Raw genomic sequence first — 24,670 nt, 5'->3', positions numbered from 1 at the left:
AAGACACATATTAATCAAACTATAAAAATTAAATACAAAGAAAAAATATTAAAAGCAGCAAGGAAAAAACAACAAATAACATACAAGGGAATCCCCATAAGGTTAACAGCTGATTTTTCAGCAGAAACTCTGCAAGCCAGAAGGGAGTGGCAGGACATATCTAAAGTGATGAAGGGGAAAAACCTACAACCAAGATTACTCTACCCAGAAAGGATCTCATACAGATTTGACGGAGAAATTAAAACCTTTACAGACAAGCAAAAGCTAAAAGAATTCAGCACCACCAAACCAGCTTTACAACAAATGCTAAAGGAACTTTTCTAGGCAGGATACACAAGAGAAGGAAAAGAACTACAATAACAAACCCCAAACAATTAAGAAAATGGGAATAGGAACATACATATTGATAATTACCTTAAATGTAAATGGATTAAATGCTCCCACCAAAAGACACAGACTGGCTGAATGGATACAAAAACAAGACCTGTACTTATGCTGTCTACAAGACACCCACTTCAGACCTAGGGACACATACTGACTGAAAGTGAAGGGATGGAAAAAGATATTCCATGCAAATGGAAATCAAAAGAAAGCTGGAGTAGCAATTCTCATATCAGACAAAATAGACTTTAAAATAAAGACTATTACAGGAGACACAGAAGGACACTACATAATGATCAAGGGATCAATACAAGAAGAAGATATAACAACTGTAAATATTTATGCACCCAACATAGGAGCACCTCAATACATAAGGCAAATATTAACAGCCATAAAAGGGGAAATCGACAGTAATACAATCATAGTAGGGGACTTTAACACCCCACTTTCACCAATGGACAGATCATCCAAAATGAAAATAAATAAGAAAACACAAGCTTTAAGTGATACAATAAACAAGATAGACTTAATTGACATTTATAGGACATTCCATCCAAAAACAACAGAATACACTTTCTTCTCAAGTGCTCATGGAACATTCTCCAGCATAGATCACATCTTGGGTCACAAATCAAGGCTTGGTAAATTTAAGAAGATTGAAATCGTATCAAGTATCTTTTCTGACCACAATGCTATGAGACTAGATATCAATTACAAGAAAAAATCTGTAAAAAATACAAACACATGGAGGCTAAGCAATACACTACTTAATAGCCAAGAGGTCACTGAAGAAATCAAAGAAGAAATCAAAAAATTCCTAGAAACAAATGACAATGAAAACACGATGACCCAAAACCTATGGGATACAGCAAAAGTAGTTCTAAGAGGGAAGTTTATAGCAATACAATCCTATCTGAAGAAACAAGAAACATCTCAAATAAACAACCTAACCTTACACATAAAGCAATTAGAGAAAGAAGAACAAAAAACCCCAAAGTTAGCAAAAGAAAAGAAATCATAAAGATCAGATCAGAAATAAATGAAAAAGAAATGAAGGAAATGATAGCAAAGATCAATAAAACTAAAAGCTGCTTTTTGAGAAGATAAAATGGATAAACCATTAGTCAGACAAATCAAGAAAAAAAGGGAGAAGACTCAAATCAACAGAATTAGAATTGAAAAAGGAGAAGTAACAACTGGCAGAAATACAAAGGATCATGAGAGATTACTACAAGCAACTATATGCCAATAAAATGGACAATCTGGAAGAAATGGACAAATTCTTAGAAATGCACAACCTTCCGAGACTGGACCAGGAAGAAATAGAAAATATGAACAGACCAATCACAAGCACAGAAATTGAAACTGTGATTAAAAATCTTCCAACAAACAAAAGTCCAGGACCAGATAGCTTCACAGGCGAATTCCATCAAACGTTTAGAGAAGAGCTAACACCTATCCTTCTCAAACTCTTCCAAAATATAGCAGAGGGATGAACACTCCCCAACTCATTCTACGAGGCCACCATCACCCTGATACCAAAACCAGACAAAGATGTCACAAAGAAAGAAAACTGCAGGCCAATATCACTGATGAACACAGATGGAAAAATTCTCAACAAAATACTAGCAAACAGAATCCAACAGCACATTAAAAGGATCATACACCATGATCAAGTGGGGTTTATTCCAGGAATGAAAGTATTCTTCATATTGATGCAAATCAATCAATGTGATACACCATTTTAACACACTGAAGGAGAAAAACCATAGGATCATCTCAATAGATGCAGAGAAAGCTTTCGACAAAATTCAACACCTGTTTATGATAAAAACCCTCCAGAAAGTAGGCATAGAGGGAACTTACCTCAAGATAATAAAGGCCATGTATGACCAACCCACAGCCAACATCATCCTCAATGGTGGAAAACTGAAACCATTTCCACGAAGATTAGAAAAAAGACAAGCTTGTCCACTCTCACCACTATTATTCAACAGAGTTTTGGAAGTTTTAGCCACAGCAATCAGAGAAGAAAAAGAAATAAAAGGAATCCAAATCAGAAAGGAAGAAGTAAAGCTGTCACTGTTTGCAGATGACACGATACTATATAAAGAGAATCCTAAAGTTGCTACCAGAAACTACTAGAGCTAATCAATGAATTTGTTAAAGTAGCAGGATACAAAATTAATGCACAGAAATCTCTGGCATTTCTATACACTAATGATGAAAAATCTGAAAGTGAAATTAAGAAAACACTACCGCTTACCATTGCAACAAAAACAATAAAATATCTAGGAATAAACCTACCTAAGGAGACAAAAGACCTGTATGCAGAAAATTATAAGACACTGATGAAAGAAATTAAAGATGATACAAACAGATGGAGAGATATACCATGTTCTTGGATTGGAAGAATCAACATTGTGAAAATGACTCTACTACCCAAAGCAATCTACAGATTCAATGCAATCCCTATCAAACAAATTCAATGCAATCCCTATCAAACTACCAATGGCATTTTTCACAGAACTAGAACAAAAAATTTCACAATTTGTATGGAAACACAAAAGACCCCGATAGCCAAAGCAATCTTGAGAAAGAAAAACGGAGTTGGAGGAATCAGGCCCCCTGACTGCAGACTATACTACAAAGCTACAGTAATCAATACAGTATGGTACTGGCACAAAAACAGAAGTATAGATCAATGGAACAGGATAGAAAGCCCAGAGATAAACCCACACACATACAGTCAACTTTTCTTTGATAAAGGAGGCAAGAATATACAATGGCGAAAAGACAGCCTCTTCAATAAGTGGTGCTGGGAAAACTGGACAGCTACATGTAAAAGAATGAAATTAGAACACTTCCTAACATCATACACAAAAATAAACTCAAAATGGATTAAAGGTCTAAATATAAGGCCAGACACTATCAAGCTCTTAGAGGAAAAAATAGGCAGATCACTCAACGACATAAATCACAGCAAGATCCTTTTTGACCCACCTCCTAGAGAAATGGAAATAAAAACAAAAATAAACATATGGGACCTAATGAAACTTAAGAGCTTCTGCACAGCAAAGGAAACCATAAACAAGACCAACAGATAACCATCAGAATTGGAGAAAATGTTTGCAAATGAAGCAACTGACAAAGGATTAATCTCCCAAGTTTACAAGCAGCTCATGCAGCTCAATATCAAAAAAACAAACAACCCAATCCAAAAATGGGTAGAAGACCTAAATAGACATTTCTCCAAAGAAGATATACAGATTGTCAACAAACAAATGAAAGAATGCTCAACATCATTAATCATTAGAGAAATGCAAATCAAAACTACAATGATGTATCATCTCACAGCGGTCAGAATGGCCATCATCAAAAAACTACAAATAAATGCTGGAGAGGGTGTGGAGAAAAGGGAACCCTCTTGCACTGTTGGTGGGAATGTAAATTGATACAGACACTATGGAGAACAGTATGGAGGTTCCTTAAAAAACTAAAAATAGAACTACCATATGACCCAGCAGTCCCACTACTGGGCATATACCCTGAGAAAACCATAATTCAAAAGGAGTCATGTACTACAATGTTCACTGCAGCTCTATTTACAATAGCCATGACATGGAAGCAAACTTAGTGTCATTCAGCAGATGAATGGATAAAGAAGATGTGGCACATATATACAATGGAATATTACTCTGCCATAAAAAGAAACGAAATTGAGTTATTTGTAGTGAGGTGGATGGACCTAGAGTCTGTCATACAGAGTGAAGTAAGTCAGAAAGAGAAAAACAAATACTGTATGCTAACACATATATATGGAATCTAAAAACACACACACAAAAAATGGTCATGAGGAACCTAGGGCCAAGACAGGAATTAAGACGCAGACCTACTAGAGAATGGACGTGAAGATGCGGGGAGGGGGAAGGGTAAGCTGGGACAAAGTGAGAGATTGGCATGGACATATATACACTACCAAATGTAAAACAGATAGCTAGTGAGAAGCAGCCACATAGCACAGGGAGATGAGCTCGGTGGTTTGTGACCACCTAGAGGGGTGGGATAGGGAGGGTGGGAGGGAGGGAGATGCAAGAGGGAAGAGAGATGGGGATATATGTATATGTATAACTGATTTAGTTTGTTGTGAAGCAGAAACTAGCACACCACTGTAGAGCAATTATACTCCAATAAAGATGTTAAAAAATGAAAAAAAATAAAATGCTTTTAGTGAAAAATAAGTAAAGAAATAAAAATTAAAAAATGATACAAATGAACTTATTTACCAAACAGAAACAGACTCACAGACATAGAAAACAAACTTACAGTTACCAATAGGGAAAGGTGGGGTACAAATTAGGAGTTGGGGATTAACAGATACAAACTACTATATATAAAATAGACAAAAAACAAGGTCCTACTGTATAGCACAGGGAACTATATTCAATGTATTGCAATAAACTATAATGGAAAAGAATCTGAAAAAGTATATATATATGTATATGTATTTTTTATATATATACATACACATATATATATATAAAACAATCATTTTGCTGTACACCAGAAACTAACACAACACTGTAAATCAACTATACTTCAATAAAAAACAATTTAAAAAATAATGAAGAGGGACCTCCCTGGTGGCACAGTTGTTTAAGAATCTGCCTGCCAATGCAAGGGACATGGGTTTGAGCCCTGGTCCGGGAAGATCCCACATGCCACAGAGCAACTAAGCCTGTGTGCCACAACTGCTGAGCCTGTGCTCTAAAGCCTCTAAGCCACAGCTACTGAGCCCATATGCCACAACTTCTGAAGCCCATGCGCCTGAACCTCGTTCTCCGCAACAAGAGAAGCCACCGCAATGAGAGGGCCATGCACCGCAGTGAAGAGTAGCCCCCACTCGCTGCGACTAGAGAAAGTCAGTGTGCAACAGTGAAGACCCAATGCAGTCATAAATAAATAAATAAATAAATAAATAAATAAATAGTGAATGAACTGATCAATTCTGAAAAATTATAAAGTTTCTTCTCTCTACCATCTCCCCTTTTCCCCCTGAACTTCTCCTTTCCTTTCTCTAGTACTATTAATGGGTTAGGGAGAAGTGAGGGGAGTTGGAACAGAAAAGGGAAAAAAAAGAAACTAATCATTTTTAATGATGGTTATTTAGAAAATTTTATTTTTATATTTTAATATGGGGGCTATTACATGAATTAACTCTGGCATCAGTAAGTGAACTATATCCCCCAAATGGAATAAATGTAAGTAAATAAATCCGTATATTTGATGAAGCAGATACTAGTGAAGACCTGAATCAAAGGAGGCAGAATCGGCATGTCAAACCAGAGTAACGAATAAGGAGGAAAAACAATTCCTTTAAATAAAGGGAATAAAACATGAAGAAAATACACACACACACACATTCATACACATTAATTCAAGGTTATTTGATGAATTTGAATATATTTCTCTGATGAGATATTCAGATAAGGATGGATTTACTCTTTTTTAATGGAACCCATATAAGAATCTCGTTAATTCAGAAATAAAAATAGAGACTGTAAAAACATTTTTCATTCAGGGAGAAAAGGAGGTATGGTGTAATGCAAATACTTTTGGATCTAGAGTCAGACAATCTGAGTTCAAATCCTGACTTTATCATTTACAAACCATATGACAGCGCTCAGCCTACCTTCAAGGACTGTTCTGAAAATTGATACTAATACATGACAACACTAAACTTGTTTTTTTCCATATTGAAGTTTTCCCTGTGGGAAACTTTTCTTCTAGGAAATTCAATTCTATTTTGAATCTGTGTGTGTGTGTGTGTGTGTGTGTGTGTGTGTGTGTGTGCGCGCGCGTGTGACAGAGACAGAGAGGGAGATATCTGGGGATGGATTTCTTGCTGGCTAAGATGGGAAGTAAAGAGGAGAAAACAAAGATAAAGAAAACTTCCAACACCCACAAGATGCCTTGCTAGTAAGTGCAAGTTTTAAGTGTACAGATGGAGCGCCTACTGACAAATGTGATCTTTCCAATATTTATTTTGAAACTAAACATCGCAGTACATAAAAATCCTGAAAAATTTATTTTTTGAAAACATAAGCATTTAAAAATATGTCTCTTGCTTCAGTGACGACTCAATAGCCTAAATGTTATAGTTGCTTTTAAGTGCCAAGAAAGTTGGAGAAATAAAAGATAAAATTATAGTGACTGCTTCCCTCATGAAAAGTCATTCTTTTAGTAATTCAGTAAACAAAGACACTTATATAATCCCGTTCATGTGCAAAAAATACTTTATGACAAAAATGTCTTTGTGATAAGAATTAATTAAGATCAGCCATCTGGTTTGAGGAGTATTTCTCTAAAATTAAAAAGGAAATAAGTATTCTTTAATTGTTTTTAAAAAGCAACATTCATTAAAGATAGAAAATTAAATAATATTATTTTGATTAATTTAGGCAGAAATGTGTATATTTAGGAAAGACAGGAGTAACCTGGCTGGAACGAAAACTAAATCTCTATATCTAACTAGCTATATGTCACATGTGGCTTATATTATCATTGTTGTAACTTTTAACTTAGCCTATCAAATGGAATATTTGTGGCTTTGAAAACTTTTGTGTTTAGAATTAATCTTGTATCCCTCTCCTCTCCAAACCCCCCACGAAAGTAAACTTACAGAGCCTTCTGTGTTTTCTATCATTTTGATCATATATTTCTTGAATTCTATTGATAGTTTCAGAGAAGAATCATTGAACAACCTCCATTGTAATGAAGTTCTTCTGTGGCTTAATTTTAAGCCTTCATAACACTGCTACATTATTCTAATTCTATTACTAAAGATAAGTATGTCTTTCAGAATGATGGTGATGTTGCTCTGGTGTTGCATACATACTACACTTGAATCTATTTTTGGAGTATGTTTATTGCTACAAACAGGTAAGAGTATAGTATCAATAGCTGGTTCCAAAAACCTATATTCTTTCCAATCCATCAAATAGACCTGGGCCTTTGTCAGGTCTCTATATGTCATTTACTAGCCATGTGGCCTTGGACTGTTTCATAGGACAGTTAAAAATGAATTCCTGGGGCTTCCCTGGTGGCGCAGTGGTTGAGAGTCCTCCTGCCGATGCAGGGGACACAGGTTCGTGCCCCGGTCCGGGAAGATCCCACATGCCGCGGAGTGGCTGGGCCCGTGAGCCATGGCCGCTGAGCCTGCACATCCAGAGCCTGTGCTCCGCATCGGGAGAGGCCACAATAGTGAGAGCGTACCGCAAAAAAAAGAAAAAAAAATGAATTCCTGTATTATTTCTTATGGTAATCTTGCTAGATGTTTATAAAATGTTTACCACAGGGAATAGAAAGGAGCTACTCAATCAACAGTAGTCCTACAATAGGTTCTTAAATAGACCTTTGAAGGAAATTCACAGTCATATTTCAGGTCTAAGTTGGTTAATCGTTCATAAAACATGATTGTGATGAGGAGCACATGCACATTTATGCAGGCTCTCTAATTCAGAGGAAGATAGCCATAACTTCATTCACACTATTTTAATTATACGTAAGGTTTTAATGCTTATGATACTATTAAGAAAATCCAAATTCAATACCTACTTCTACAAAGTCTAACCAAGATTTGGAGGTAAATGAGTTGGCTATTCTGGAGGCGTGATTTTTTTTTTTTTTTTTTTTTTTTTTGGTTTTTAAAGAGAATTACTCTTCCTCCATTTTATTAAGAAATAGGAAGATGTGATTTTTATTTATAAGTTTGTATTCCAGATAATGATTACCTGGCAAATTTAACAGTTCTCAGCGCCATTAATAGAATATATGATTTACTGAATAGATGTGTTCTGTGACTTTAGAGGTTTTTTTCTAATACACAGAATTTTCTTTTTAAGAATATTGAGCTGGTGAATGTTTGTTCAATGGAAGCAGATTATGAGATTTCTGGCATTGTGCCAGATACATGGATCTTCCAGGTACAATTGACAAGTTATTCACTGGAAGTGTTTGATGTGTGAGTAACTGAAGTGGTATGATGGGAACTGAAAGCTCTGGAATACATTATTTTCATTGCATCAGGTAGGAACCAGTCAGGAAACAGAGATTATATCATTTATTTTAACAAAGATTTATTTTTTACTATAAACTATTGTTAACCATCTGTTGACAAACTGAAAAGGAAGAAAAGAACACTAAGGTTTCACTTTAGGAAGCAGCTACCTTCCCTAGGGATGAGGGATCCAATGGAGGAAGCTGGAATTATTAAAACTTAGAAGCTTAAGACTGGGGTCCTGAGGAACTGAGACTCAGGCCTCTGAGCGAGGACACTGGCCAGATGGTACTATGTCTGTGAGCTCAGAGGAAGGAGCATATGGTTTGGATCCAGGTAGGTATCAATTTGTTGGTCTCTTGCCTCTGAAGAGGGGGTGAAGAGGTTGATTCTGCAAGTGTTAGAAAATGTTGCAGAACTCGCTTGCCGCAAAAAAAAAAAAACGAAACAAAAACAAAACAAAAACAAAAAAAAAGTACTTACCTTCTCTCTTAATTTATGTCGCAACCTATAAAGTACCTCAGAATTTGGCAGAGAAGATTAAAGGAGATAATAAATGAATATTAGCACTCTGGCTCTTAGTAGGTCTTTAATAACTAAAAAGAATTATTATTAAATTTTATTTTAGTACTTTGGCCAAGGACTATATTTTTCATTTTCTTTTATTTAGATCCTCTGATTTTTGATTCTCAATATTTAGCATGGTTATTAGTTGACCTTCTGCAGTAGAATAGTTCAAACACTATAAAAGAGGTTAACCTGGAGGTTTTCCCTTTCCTGAAATGAATACACTGTCTCCCGAGAATTTTTAATTGAATTTCAATTGGTTAGTATCCTTTTTCAATTTAACATTTATTGTAAGATTTGGATATAGAATAAAACTCAATTCAAAACTAAAAATGAACCTATCATTTTTAGTTTACTATCTCAGTTTTCAAATATGTTTACTTTCATAAAAGTATTTTAATGCTGAAAAACACGGGCCTCTCACTGTTGTGGCCTCTCTCGTTGCGGAGCACGGGCTCCGGACGCGCAGGCTCAGCGGCCATGGCTCACGGGCCCAGCTGCTCCGCGGCATGTGGGACCTTCCCGCACCGGGGCATGAACCTGTGTCCCCTGCATCGGCAGGTGGACTCTCAACCACTGCGCCACCAGGAAAGCCCAGAACCTTTATTCTCAATCTGTGTTTTTCACTTTGTAAGAAGCAAAGGTATCTGCTCTTTAAAAGAAACGCAGGCCCTCTAGTTGTCTAAAGAGATTTTGCTGCATTGAGATTATTTTTCATCGCACACTTTTCTTCCAAATTCAATCCTGCTCTATGACACTGAAACTTTTTTAACAGCTTTACTGAGACATAATTGATAAACAAAGAACTGCACATATCTAGTTTGCACAATTTGATGAGTTTGGACATATGAAACACCTCTGATACCATCACCACAACCAAGGTAATAGATATATCCAATACTCCCACAAGTTTCCCTATGTCCCTTTGTTTGTTTTTTAAGCTTAATTTAGGTTTAACTGATATACTAAAAAACCCTGCACAATTTGATGAGTTTGGATACATTGCATACACCCATGAAATTATCACCACAGTCAACTTAGTGGGCAGATCCATCACCAACAAAAGTTTCATTGTGCCCCTTTTGTGTGTGTGTGCTAAGAATACTTAAGGTGAGATCAGCTCTCTTAACAAATGTTTAAGTGCACAATACAGTTTTGTTAACTATAGTCACTGTGTTGTAAAGCACATCTCTAGAAGTTACTCATCTTGCAAAACTGAAACTTTATACCAATTGAATGACTCCCCATTTTCCCCTCCTTCCAGTCCATAGTAACCACTGTTCTATTCTTAGCTTCTATGAGTTTGGCAATATAAGTGGAATCATGTAGTATCCATCCTTCTGTGATTGGCTTATTTCTTATCATCATGTCCTCCAAGTTCAGCCATGTAGTCACAAATGACAGGATTTCCTTATTTTTAAAGGCTGAATAAAATTCTATTGTACATATATACCACACTTTCTTTATTCATTCATCCATCCCTGCACATTTAGGTTGTTTTCATATCTTGCCAATTGTGAATAATTCTGCAACGCACATGGGAATGCAGATATCTCTTTGAGATTCCTGATTTCAGTTCTTTTGGGTATATAATCAGAGGTGGGATGGATCACATGGTAATTCTTTTCCTAATTTATTTGAGGAAGCTCCACACTGTTTTCCATAGTGGCTATAGCAAGTTGCATTCCTACCAACAGTGTATAGGGTTCAAATTTCTCCACTTCCTCACAAACACTTTTTATCTTTTGTTTTTCTGACAGTAATCACTCTAACAGATGTGAGGTGATATCTCATTGTGGTTTTGCTTTGCATTTTCCTGATGATTAGTGATGTGGAACACTTATTTTCATATACCTATTGGCCATTTGTTGTATGTCTTTGCAGAAATGTCTAATCAAGTCCTTTGCCCGTTTGTAATTGGGTTATTTACTTTTTGTTATTAACTTATATGAATTCTCTTTATATTTTCAATATTAATCCCTTATCAGATACATGGTATATGAATATTTTCTCTCATTCTGTAGGTTGTCTTTTAGCTCTGTGGATTGTTTTCTTTACTGTGCAGATGCTTTTTAGTTTAATGTAGTCCCACTTGCCTAATTTTGCTTTTGTTGCTGGTGCTTTTGGTGTCACGTCCAAGAAATCATTGCCAAGTCCAATGTCTTCCAGGTTTTCCCTTATTGTTCCTTCAAAGAGTTTTATAGTTTCAGGCCTTATGTTTAAGTCTTTAATCAATTTTAGTTGATTTTCTGTGAATAGTGTAAGTTAAGGGTCTAATTATATTCTTTTGCCTGTTGATATCCAATTTTCCCAATACCGTTTGTTGTCATAATCTTGTCATCCTTGTCAAAAATCAGTTGACTGTATATGTGAAGGTTTATTTCTGGGCTCTCCAATCTGTTTCATTGGTCTATAAGTCTGTTTTTATGCCAGTACCATACTGTTTTGTTTGCAATAGTTTTGAAATACAATTTGAAACCAGGAAGTATGATGCTTCTAGATTTGTTCTTCTTCCTCAAGGTTTGTTTGGCTATTCAAAGTCTTTTGTCATTCCACATGAATTTTAGCATTGTTTTTTCTATTTTGGTAAAAACTATCATTGGTATCATAATAGATATTGCACTGAAACTGTACATTGCTTTTGGTAGTATGAACATTTTAACAATATTATTGTATATTCCAGTCCATGAACATGGGATGTCTTTCCAGTTATCTATGTCTTCTAAATGTCCTTTATCAGTTAGTTGTAATTTTTAGTGTGCAAGTTCTTCACCCCTTTGGTTAAATTTATTCCTAAGTGTTTTATTCTTTTTGATGCTGTTGTAAATGGGATTGTTTTATTTCCATTTTGGATAGTTTCTTTGTGTTGTACAGAAGAACAACTGATTTCTGTATGTTGATTTTGTATCCTGCAACTTTGATTATTAGATATAAGGATTTTTTGGTGGAGTCTTTAGGATTTTCTTCATGTAAGATCATATCATCTGCAAAGAGAGATAATTTTACATCTATCTTCCCAATTTGGGTGACTTTTGCTTCTTTTTTCTCGCCTAATTGCTCTGGTTAGGATTCCCAGGACTATGTTGACTAGAAATGATGATATTGGCCATCTTTGTCTTGTTTCTGATCTTAAAGGAAAAGTTTTCAGTTTTTCATTGTTGAGTATGATGTTAGCTGTAAGCTTGTTATATATGGTCTTTATTATGTTGAAATAAATTCCTTTTTTTTTTTTTTTTTTTTGCGGTATGTCGGCCCCTCACTGTTGTGGCCTCTCCTGTTGCGGAGCACAGGCTCCGGACGTGCAGGCTCAGTGGCCATGGCTCATGGGCCTAGCCACTCCGCGGCATGTGGGATCCTCCCAGACCGGGGCACGAGCCCGCGTCCCCTGCATCGGCAGGTGGACTCTCAACCACTGCGCCACCAGGGAAGCCCTAAATTCCTTTTATACCTAGTTTATTGAGGGTTTTTATAATAACATTGTGTTGAAAATTGTCAAATGCTTTTTCTGAATCTACTAAGATGATCATGTGAATTTTATTCTTTGCTCTGTTAATGTGTATCACGTTAATTGATCTGCATATATTGCACCAGCCTTTCAGCCATAGGACACATCTCACTTGGACATGGTGTTGGATCCTTTTAATGTGCTGTTGAATTTAGTTTCTGAATATTTTGTTGAGGATTTTTGTATCTATGTTTATCAGAGATATTGGCTTATAGTTTTCTTGTAGTTTCTTTGGTTTCAGTATCAGGGTAATTTAGCTCCACATTTTCTGTTTAGTCTTTTATTATTTTTACCTTTTTGTTTAACTTATTTATGTATTGTTTTCCTAATTTTATTTAGTTGTCTATCTGCATTCTCTTGTAACTCATTCAGCTTCTTCAAGATGATTACTTTTATTTTCTTTGTCATTTTATAGATCTCTATTTAGATTAAGTTATTGGAGATTTTGTTCTTTTGATTATACCATGTTTTCCTGATTCTTTATGTTTCTTGTAATTTTACACTGATGTCCACACATTTAAAGAAAGAGCCACCTCTTCCAGTTTTTTAGGTATTGGTTTTGACTGAGAGACCTTCACCAGTCAGTCTGCCTGTAGATTCTGGGCCTTTGTTACTAGTTGCCCTGGGAGTCCAGTCTGTTGTTCTTGTTTTCTGGAACCCATAAACTTCTGCCCCATCTGATGCCTCACTGTGTCAGCTTCTTCAGAGCTGCGTGTTGCTAGCCCCTCAAGCAACAAACTGAAAGTCTGGGGCTACTGAAACTACACTCCACTCCTCCCTCCCTTTTGGATAAGAAGTCTCAGTTTTGCACTGTCTCCAATACTCACAGAGCTAAGTCAGCTGAGGAAGTGCCCTTCCTCCAGCTGCTGCAGGCAACCAAACTATGGTGGTTCTTTCAGTTCTCTGTGTGCAATGAGACAGAAGCCTGCCCTCTGGGAGTCCTCTGAAATCCCTAGGACACTGGACATTCACTCCATTCTCTCTCTTCACCCTCCCTTGGGAGTAGTCGAGCTCTTTCTTGGTGCTGAGTCTTAATGGTTTGGAGGAGGGCCTGACATAGGTAATGATAATTTGCTTTCTTACTCATTTCAGCGCAGCTTGATTTTGTTCTTGTGCTCATCTGGGATACTACAACTTCTTAACTGGAATATGGACTGCTCGTAAGGTATTTTATTCCTTACATTATTACATCAGTGTTTCTGTGGGAGAACAAGGGCTGGGACTTCCTATTCCTCCATCTTGCTTAAGTCCCTCTGTATGACAATGAAATTTACAGTCTGCGCCTAACCACTCTTTTGGGAAAGGTGAATCAACTCCAAAGAAGAGGAAAAGTGTTTGGAAGCATTGAGAAGCATCTTTTTGAGGCATATTTGTATTTTATATTGCATGCAAATAGCCCAACTTTTAAATTGTATGTCATTTCTTGGTTTGTGCAATTGCCAGGTGCCTTTCCTAAGATACAGGATCACCAAATCTTCCTTTAGGCAGATTTGTTACTGAGGAGATTTAGGTTACTTAAGGTAAAACAAAAGAAGACTCTAAGTAAAATATCTGTTATGAGGTTGAGCCATCATATATCATGACATTTGCATGTAGAATAATGCATAAGACCTCAAAAATAGAATGTTACTATAGCCTTCATCAACTTTGTTTTTCTCTTCTCTTAGTCCACAAAAATTGCCTGCTGGCTAGTCTACTTGCCTCTAGCTTTGACCTAGTTACATGAACATTGCCTATAGGACATCTAGCCTGTAATTTCTGAAAAACAACTATAACCATGTCCCTTTTTTTTTTTTTTTTAAATATATGATTCAGTGCTATGTGATTCCCAATGGGAGACAGTCTGTCCTGCAACATGGGTCTACAATGTTTCCCCAGTGTCTGGTCTCTACTTATCTATCCATCTCCCTAGTTTTATCTCCTACCACTTCAATATTACTCTAAAAATATAAAAAAGTTAGAGCTCCAGAATCATCCTGCTGCTCACTCTGCCTGGAAGTTCTATCCCCTATATATCTGTTACCTTACTTTTCCGCTTTTTGCATCTTAACTCCTGCTGTTGCAGTAAAAATCATTTAGGCCTCACTTCTTCCAGAGAGTCTTCTCTGAATCTCCCAAGATGAACTGAGTGTCTACCATTGATGTTTGACATAACATGGAAACTTCTAACTATGGTAAATATTGTGAATTTGTCTGTTTTTGTTTGTTTGTTTACTCTGGACAATATGCTTCTTGAAAAAATTGTTTTACATTTACGTTTGTTTTCCTGCCCACTGCACAATGCTTATATCCTAAAAGTCATTTAATAAATGCTTGCTTAAGGATTGTATCTGGTAGGAAAATGATTAAGACTCAAAAATCAGCTTTCAAGTCCTGTTTATTCTATCTGACAAATAGGCTACCCCAGTATTACTTTTACCTCTTTATTAGATTAATAACATAGCCTCCTAATTGACCTACCTATTTCTCTCCACTTGTCTCTGGCTCATTACGGCTATCACTGCAGATCAATCTCTAAAATCACAAGTAAAAAGGCACTAAGTGATCAAGGTTCTCTACGTTGGGCTAAAGCTATAGAGAATCACTTTCAGATATTCTAAATGAAATAAAATAAAGCACTGATTCCTTACTTGATTTTCAAGATACTCCATGGTATTATCTCAACTTTTCTGAACATATTCCCTCAGTCTCCAACTTTTATGCTTTCATTTGCATTTTCCCTTGACCTGAAATCTCTGTCTACATCCTTATCTGTTAGGTGCAATGGGACAAATTTTGAAATGGAAATTCTAAATGAAGATATCAGTATTTGTGTAGCTAGAAAAATGAGATTTCGTTTGCCAGCAGAGAGAATTCTCAACTGAGAGTACGTCTGGTGACACAGAGTATGTTACCTGATTGCCTAGGACAACTCTCCTGATTTGCCTAGGACTTTCCTGCTTTTAGCTTTGGAAGGCCCATGTCCTAGGAACCTCCTCAGTTCCAGGAAAACTTATGGTTGCTCCCTCTACAGCTAGCTATATAGACATTCTTATAGATCATTGAGTGGCCTTAATATAGAATTTGAAGATGTGTCAGATAGTGAAGAGTAGAATGACTTAACTAGGGAAAGACTGACGTTATAATGATCACGTAGTAAGGTATTGTACAATACAGTCCCAAACAGAGAAGCCATTCCACAGGTAGAATATGAATAGGGACTTCTGTTCAATAGTCAACAGAATTTGATGACTCACTAAATAAAGGGATTGAAGAGGAGGAACTACGACCCTGGTAAGTTAGCTAAGAATCTCATTAAGAAATAAGAACTGTCATCAAATTCTTGTTTCTTGCTGAAGTTGAGCAGCCAAATATCCCCAGGACATTGAGGCAATAAATATTCTTCGAAAGAAAATTGTGGAAAAATGACATTTAAATGGGTTACTGAAATTAACATATCAGATTATATCTTGAGGTAAAATCAGACTGTATCAATTTTAGAGCCGTAGTAGAGAACACGCCACAAACACATCTGAAGAAGGTGCCAGCATAAAATGCTGAGCCAGAAAGGAGCCAGAAGAGAAGTGGCATAGCTAGAGAAAAAGTACTCTGAATCCTACCTTTCTGTCCCAACAAATAATTACAGTAATAAAATAATAATAAACGTTCAATAAAAACAGTTGTTAAGCAGGTCAAGCAGTGCGCTGAGCACACATAAGTTATTTTACTTAAACCTCAAAAATCTCTTGGAGTTAAGTATCTACTTGAGATTATATTTGGGATATTTCCATTTGGGAAGATGGGAAAGGAACAAAAGGGACAGGGATCTTGGGAGAGTGTGAGATGCAAGACTTCCTTGCTTCAAGGTGCACCGGTCTCACCTCAACCACAGTAGAATCAGAGATGCAAGCCAGTTACTAAGAAAAAACCCCGAGATTAGGAGGCGGCCATGCCAGAGACAGATGGGCTATTATCTCCTTAAGTTTAAACTATGGAAAGTGACTTAGAGAAATCAAGTGTATCAGCAGTGATGTCTGGGAATAACTTAACAGACAAAATAATAATTTTTGCATACTGAATTGGATTTCAAAATGTTACACTTTAAACAATATCTCAAGGAATTTTGTTCTTATACATTAATTTTGAATGTATTTGGATTGTCCTACCTCACCTAAATTTTGCATTAAAGGGCTGGAACAGTAAAGACTTATAGTCAAACCAGTAACAGTTTAATAGTCAATAATGTAGTTTGATTTTTCATCAAAAGACTATACAGTTTTTTTGAGGAAACTCTGATAAGGAGTTGGGCTGAAATATTACTACTGAAATATAACTATAGAGACAAAGACATTTTCCTTTGAGTAAGTGCATACTGGATGTGTAGAGAAAGGTTAAGAAAGAATACAGCACTGTATTTAGGAAACTTCATGCCTTGAGAAGGTTAATAAGATGTAGCTCATTTATACATTTCCTTTTTTTTTCAACTAAGGGAAAATCACTTATCAACATGGTTTCTAAGTCACTTCGAATATCTGTCACTAGGGGTACATCCTTCCATCATTTATGTGTAACTTTTTCATCTCATACAATACCACTGAGGCTGAGAAGTAGTTTTCACAGAAGACCTAAAAATAATTTGACATTTTAAGTCTTGAGAATAAAAAAAAATATGCTTATTCTATGAATGAGAAGACTAAAGCTAAAATCAGAGGACACTTCTCAATTAAAAACAAATCATTTTTAACAAATATTTATAGAGTAACTCTTATGTTCCAGACATCGGATATAGAGCAGTGAGCAGCGTAGATGTCGCAGTAGACCTCAAGATGCTTATTGCCTGTATCACTTAATTATGGTCAAAATAATGCTGCATAACATACAAATCCAACCATCAAATCTCAGCAGCACATGACGGTATGCATTTATTTAGCACACCTATTTGGGGATTGGCTGGAAGTTTGCTGATGTAAGTGAGGTTCAGCTGAGAGGCTCTGCTAGTCTTGAATGGATTATCTCACACATCTCAACTGACTGATTTTCAAGTCTGCTGATTCTTTTTTTTCTTTGCTTACTCAAATAGGCTGAGCTCCTCCAGTGAAGTTTTCATTACAGTTGTACTTATCAACTCCATAATTTCTTTTCAGTTCCTTTTTAAAATAGTATCTTTCTTTTTATCGATCTATTTGTCAATATATTGTTCTAAACTTTCTTTTACTTCTTTAGATATGATTTCCTCTAGTGCTTTGAACATATTTAGAATAAGTGATTTAAAAGTCTTGGTGCTGATGATAGTCTGCTATCGAGGAGGAATGATATGATGGAAATAGAACTGCACTTGAAGGGATCAAAGCCCAAATCAAACATTTCACTGCTACCTCCTTTTGGGTAAGTTGTTTCACTTCCTGGTGAACTTTATTTCCTTACCCATAGAATGGAGACAATTATACAGGGTTATTGCGAAGCACAAACAAATTACTCTATTTGTAAAACTTTTATAAATGGTTAAAGCATTATGCAAGAACAAAAGACTCTTATTATGCTGTAAACCTGAGTGTGATATTGTCCTGCTGGCTTTATTGATCAAAAATTTTGTGGCTTGACTGTACGTAAAGAGAACTAGGGAAAGATTTTACTAACGGTTTTTAGCACCAACACACCAAGTTCAGAATCATAGCCTAGACAGACTGCTACAATCTCATAAAAAGATACAGGATTGCAGGGATGTGAGGGTGGTGCTTTTTGATGCAGTAATTCGCAAGGGTATGCTGACCATGCATGTAGGATTTAGGGATATAGCAATTTACTTCTGGATTATTGCATAACCTGGACAGTGTCTTTGATTTATCATTATTACATTATAATCATTTTCTATCTTTAAAATAATGATGAATAATAAATGTTAAAACACTATGCGTACTTACTATTTAATATTATTTATAATTATAATTTATAGGTACTATTTATTACATATACACATTTCTTTATAGTTTTTTACTATTAAAACATAATATTATAATCAGTATTTACTTTTTGTGATTACTATAACAATTAATATTATCATTTATTAAGTATTATGTATCTGCCAGATCCTCTAATAAACAGATAATCCTTATAACAACCCAGTTAGATATCAATTAATACCTGCAATAAACAGATTTTTAAAATGGAGATGCAAGAAGCTTAAGGAGTATATACAGTAAATGACCAAGCTAAAACTAAACGTGGGTTGTATGACTGCTAAGTATATGCTCTTGAAACAGCAAGACAAGAGCTGTTTCTCTCTCTCTGATTATATTTAAACCAAATCCCCTTGAAGTGATATAACACTACTTTTAACAGAATATTATTTTCAATAGTTAACATTTGAAGCTGATCCCTATAATTTATGGGACACTTTGACATAGAGCCCCGGGGAAATACTGATGTAGTGAAATAAAATCAACTGGGAATATATTTGAATATTCCTGATGATGTTTCCACTTAAGCTCTCTATTAGTTGGTAAAGAATTTCTCAAGGGATCCCTGACCCTACTTAGTGTCCTTCAGATTGCACAGGAAAAAAAAAAGAGCATCTCCCTTCCCCGACACATAGAGCCAAAATATATAGCCCCATTTCTCTGTGGGTTTAAAGGAAACAAAGAAGTTCAGGTGTTGAAATGTTGGTTTCACAGGGATCAGTTTCAGCATACAGTGTATTTTGTCACTTTCATTTCACTCCACCAACACACAAACAGGCATGCCTGTGCACACATCATATTTGGAATCAATGAACGTCTTGATAGCACTCACGGATTCAGGTCTTTTCCCTTTTATTTTTAACTTTAGTAAAAAACATGCAACATAAAATTTACCATCTTAACCACTTTAAGTCTACAATTCAGTATATTAAATACATTCAGTATATTAAATACATTCATGAATGTATTTAATATAATGTGCAAAAGATCTCCAGAGCATTTTCATCTTGCAAAATTGAAACCCTGTATTTATCAAACAACTACTCCCCATTTCCCACCCCCCCCAGCCCTTGGTAACCATCATTCTACTTTCTGGTTCTACAATTTTGACCACTTCAAATACCTCATGTAAGTGGAGTCATACAATATTTTTCTTTTTGTGACTGACATTTCACTTAGCATAATGTGCTTAAAGTTCATCCATGTTATGTCATATGACAGAATTTCCTTCTTTTTTAAGGCTAATGCTACATTGTATGAATATATCATATTCTGTTTACCCATCCATCCATCAATGGACAACTCAGTTGCTGTCAATTTTTGGCTATTGTGAATAATACTGCTAAGAACATGGGTGTGCAAATATCTCTGACACACTGCCTTCAATTATTTTGAATATATACAGAAGTGGGATTGCTGGATCATATGGTAGTGCTATTTTTAATTTTTTGAGGAATCTCCATACTTTTTCCCACAGTGGCTGTACAAATTTATATTCCCACCCATAGTGTACAAGGGTTCCCCTGTGTGTGCTTGTAAAGAATGTGTATGCTGCTGCTGTTGGATTAAGTGTTCCATAACGTCTGTTAGACCCATTTGGTCTGAAGTATGTTCAAGTACAATGTTTCCTGTTGGTTTTCTGTTTGGATGGTCTATCCATTGCTGAAAGTGAGGTACTGAAGTCCACTACTATTATTGCATTGCTGTCTATTTCTCCCTTCAGAACCTATTAGAATTTGCTTAACATATTTAGGTGCTCTGATGTTGGGTAGTTACATATTTACAATTGTTATATCTACTTGATGAATTGATTCTTTTTATCATTATATAATGACCTTCTTTGTCTCTTGTTACTGATTTTGGCCTAAAGTCTATTTTGTCTGATATAATTATAGCTACCGCAATTTCTTTTGGATTCCACTTGCATAAAATATCACTTACCATCCCTTCACGTAAATTTATTTACAATTTCTTGATAGTTCAGGTTTTCTTATATCTCACTACCTTTGAACCTCATTTACCTTTTTTCTTGAATGCTCACTCTCTTCCTATATTCTCCTGTGATTATATTTGAGTCAGATTTAATGCATGCCAAAGGTAGGCTTAGTGCTTCCATAGCTTCTTTTTCTTTTTTTTTTTTTTTTGATTAAGGATGAAGCCTCAAAACATGCTAGGTTCTAGTGACAGTAGCATCTTTTCCCACATTCTGGCCTAGGATTTATCACTGAACGCTCTTATTATTTCTTTAGACATTAATTTCCAGACCTCTGACTGATTAAGGTGAGGAAAAAATACAAGCTTACTTTTATAACTCCATTGTCTATGAGAATGTGAGCTGACTGATAGAGAATCATACAATAACACAGCATTAAATCTTGCTTTCTAGAGTTGAGAAGTTCCTCGAGCCAGATGGATGTCACCTGTTTAAGCTAAGCTGAGATTGTGAGTAAATATTGCCCAATGTTTTGCCAATTTAAGATTATTAAATTGCTGCGGATTTCCACAGTCAAGACTATACCAGTTACGATTTCATACATAACAAAAAGCTATCTGGTTATTATTCCTCCTAGCTACTCTGATAATGGGATATATTTGCCATGTATAATGCACATTTCTTTTTATTGTGGGTGGGAAAGGAATATTTATTAAGGAAAATTAATAAGAATTATAAGAATTCAGGTTTATAAACATCGGTGTTCCCTAAGTTCTGTTAGTTTGAGTGAGCCTCCCTAAGTCTGATGAACTCTCAATTGTCTGACCAAGCCCTTGTCAAGCTGAATTTGGGGTGCAGAACAGAGCCTGGATCATAGACTACCAATCAAGGTAGTTTGTCTTCTGGGATGGGCTTAACTGTGTGGTCAGCTAGCATCATTTCTGTGCCACGAGGGAGAATTAGTGCCTTTCCACACCAAATCAAATCAACTATTGGTGACTACTTGTAATAAAAATAAAATCTTAACTTCTTTAGTTTAAACTTAATTAATTCTCCTGTTATCTTTATAAAACACTGGGATAGACCAAAAAAATTTTTCTTTTATATACAGAAATACATAATATGCCCCTTTTTCTCTATAGATATATATAGAGACATATATTACACATGTCACACAGCACCATTCTGATATTAACTTTCAAGATCTCTTTTCTAAAGAAAACCCTAGAAAGTTGTGGCTGAGTCAATGGGCTCTATCAACATGACATCTTTGACCAATGATTTCTAGAACAGTTCTGATTCCTGTTTCACATTGCATTTTGTGTCTAAGTCATTTGTTTTCTCTACAATATACAACTTACACACTTACTGTAGGGATATTTCAATCTCTGCAACTACAGACATTCAATGTTTATAAATTTAAATGAGAAGTTTTTTAATTGAAGTATAGTTGATTTAAAATGTTGTGTTAGTTTCAGGTGTACAGCAAAGTGATTCAGATATATATATATATATATATATATATATTCAGATTATTTTCGCTGAAAGGCTATTACAAAACACTGAGTATAGTTCTCTGTGCTATACAATAGGTCCTTGTTGGTTATCTATTTTATGTATAGTACATGTTAATCTCAACCTCCTAATTTACTCGCCTACCGCTTTCCCCTTTGGTAAGCATAAATTTGTTTTCTATGCCTGTGTGTCTATTTCTGTTCTGTATATAAGTTCATTTGTATCATTTTTTTTAGATTCCACATATTACGAAGTTTTCAATGGCACTCACTCAGCCTGTTGCAAACTGGTTACCACAAATAGCTATGCTGAGCTGACTTCCCCATGTTGGTCTAGAAAATGCCTGTTGCAATTTATGTTGCCCTGTGCTTGAGTTCACAGTGTTCTGAGAACCCTCTGACGTTGAACTGGCTGCTGACTGGAACAAGAATGACTGGAACAAGAATGACTTGTTCTGACTGGATTCTGACTGGAACAAGAATGACTTCCAAGTTGCGTGAGACCTAAAAAATGCTCCCCAACTGAACAGAAGATACTGACATTTATGTTCTTCCTGCATTGCAATATCAAGAATGCTGTGTGGTGGTAGCACCCTGTGGCTTTGTTGGACAGTCATTTTGTGCTTTCCTCTCTGTAGCAGACCCATTCTAGAGTGATGTTTAACTTTTCTTTGGCTTATAAATGCCCAACCAAATGGAAGGATGGATGGATGAATTATTCCAGACATGAGCTGACAATATTTGCTTATATGTTCATCCACTGCTTTATTATTGAGCTTAATCATGATCATGTGTGTAATCTTTCAGACTTCAAATAAGCCCCCCTTTTTCCTCCAAATTACATATTATGGGAAAGGGTTTCATCATCTTCAAATAAGATATGCCAATCACCAGACAATAACTGTAAGTAGAAATTCACATAAAAATGACAAATATCTGTATTTAATAAAAGAGAACTAGAATCTTAGAAAAACAGAGCACCAAGGACATTAAAGATTAATCTCCAGGAATTTAGTGCTGAAATAACTGAAGGATAATATCACTATTGACTGAACTATATAATGTCCTTAGCAAAAAGCTTGTCAGGACCAACATAATCAAATACAAAATTGATACAGGGAATCCTGACCCTACATCTCAAACACCACACTGAGCCTTTCCCACCCAGAGGAAGGTAATTAATTAATTTCAGCTGGAGAATGTCTGCCTGTCTGTAATTAACAACATGTGTACCTACCACACTCTCATCCTCCACTGTGTTAAGGATGTGCAGAGTGATTAGTGAAGCCAGGTTGTCAACATGCCTCCTGGTTGTTCCTTCTTCCACCTCAAACTCACTCAGCCTCCCACCCTCACCCCACATTCCTTATCATGTTCTCAGTGGGATTGTCTTTTTAATCAACTAAAGCATAAATGACCTATTTTCTTCATTTTCTTAAAAAGACAGTTTTATTCTAAGTTCACATCTTGAGTTCTAAACTAAACCTCAGAGTAAGTTTTAGTTTGGTTTATTACTACAGAACCTGTCAAAATGCTCGTAAAATGCATATTCCATGTATTTTGTCATGGTTAATTTTTTTAAACTTGTGAAGTATTTGAGAAATGATATTTATAGGTACATAAGAAAGATGCTACATGCTTGCTTTCTTCAAGATTTTTGGCCTGGCATCTCTACAATGTAGACAGCTCAATAATCAAGTCAGTGGAAAAATCAAAGTGTGGCACATACGAAAGGGCATAAGATTGGCATTAAACCAGAACTTTTAACTGGCTTTGCTACTTCTCAGCAGTGTGCCCTTGGGAATATTAGTTAGCTTTTCCTTAATTTCCTTGTTTCTTCCATGAAGAGAAGATATAGATTGCTAACAATATGGTGAACACATCATTATAGACATATTTAAGTATGTCTCTTAAATATAAATGTTTATGAATGGACACTTCACCAAAGAGGATATACACATGGCAAGTAAGCACACAAAAATATGTTCAATATCATAAGCCATGAGGAAAATGCAAATTAAACCCATGATGGGACAGCACTACATACTTATTAGGACAGCTGAAATAAAGTCAGTGACAATACCAAATGCTAGAAAAGATGCAGAGAAAATGGCTCTCTCACACATTGTGGATGGAAATGTAAAATGGTACAGCCATTCTGAAGAACAGTTTCACATTAAAAAAAAAAAAGGAACAAACACGTACTTAATTTATAGCCTAGCAATTGCACTCCTGGGCATCTATCTAGAGAAATAAACTTTTCTCAACACAAAAACATGCACATCCATGTTCAGGGCAGCTTTTCTATAATAGCCAAACACTGGAAACAACCCACATGTCCTTCAGTGGGTGAACAGCTTGATGACCTGGGCCATATCCATTCCATGGACTACTATTCAGGAATAAAAAGGAACAAACTCTCAATACACACAGCATGGATGTATCACAAGGGAGTGATGCTGAGTGAAGGCGGCCAACACCAAAAAGTTACATACTATACGATTCCATAGAATATTCGTGAAATGACAAAATTATAGAAATAGGCAGATTAGTAGTTTTCAGAGATTAAGGATAAGAGAAGGTAAAGGGGATGGGAGTGGATATAAAGGTGTACCATGGGGGATCTTTGTAGTGATAGAACGGTATCTAGATTGTGATGGCGGTTACATAAATAAATGTATGTGTGTCATAAAATCGTATAGAAGGACTTCCCTGGTGCCGCAGTGGTTAAGTTCTGCATGCCAATGCAGGGTACATGGATTCAATCCCTGGTCC

The sequence above is a fragment of the Grampus griseus genome (assembly GCF_964374135.1).
Source record: "Grampus griseus genome assembly, chromosome: 19".
In the NCBI taxonomy this organism is placed as follows: domain Eukaryota; kingdom Metazoa; phylum Chordata; class Mammalia; order Artiodactyla; family Delphinidae; genus Grampus; species Grampus griseus.
This window is presented reverse-complemented; position numbering follows the sequence as displayed.